An 806-nucleotide genomic window follows, 5' to 3' on the forward strand; every position below is an offset into this window, starting at 1 on the left:
ATTCGACTATATTTTGTTGCTATTCTTTGTGAATTATTTTTAGTTAATTAATTATCTATTTATTTGAGACAGGGTCTCACTCTGTCACCCAGGCTAGAGTACAGTGGCACGATCACAGCTCACTGAAGCCCCAACCCCCTGGGCTCAAGCTATGCCCCCACCTCAGCCTCCCAAGTAGTTGGGAATACAGCCTCCTGAGTAGCTGGGATTACAAGCCTGGCTATTTTTTTGATTTTTAGTAGAGATGAGGTCTTGCTATGTTGCCCAGGCTGGTCTCAGACTCCTGAGCTCAAGTGATCCTCCTTGCCTCATCCTCCCAAAGTACTGGGATTACAGGCATGAGCCACCATGCCCTGCCTCTTTGGGAATTCTTAATAGGAGTTTTTAGTGTTTCCACTTTCAGTGTTGTTGAGGGTTTTTTATTTTTTCTACTTAGGATTCTTTACGTTCATTTTCACCAGTGAATTTCTTAATTTCTTTCTTACAGCGATTTTTCTAATTGATCCTGTGAGCTCTTTATGTAAAAGCATTAACTCCTTGTCATGCATTTTGTCAATTTTTTTCCCTCAATTTGCTCCTCAGCTTTGAACAAGTACCTTAGGCTACTCCCATCATACCCTACAGTCGTCTACTCTCAGATTCCCATTGACCATTTGACTGATTTCTGTTACTTAATGGCACCCATTGCCATTCCTCCTGCCCAACTGTAGTCAATAATCTAATTTAACTTTCAGCCCTCTTGTTCTCTATTTTAGCTAAGCAGAGGCTTAACTATGAGGCCTGCTTTTTCCTTTTTTTTTTTTTTT

This window comes from Trachypithecus francoisi, unplaced genomic scaffold (genome assembly GCF_009764315.1).
Source record: "Trachypithecus francoisi isolate TF-2019V2 unplaced genomic scaffold, Tfra_2.0 Lachesis_group15, whole genome shotgun sequence".
NCBI classification, from domain to species: domain Eukaryota; kingdom Metazoa; phylum Chordata; class Mammalia; order Primates; family Cercopithecidae; genus Trachypithecus; species Trachypithecus francoisi.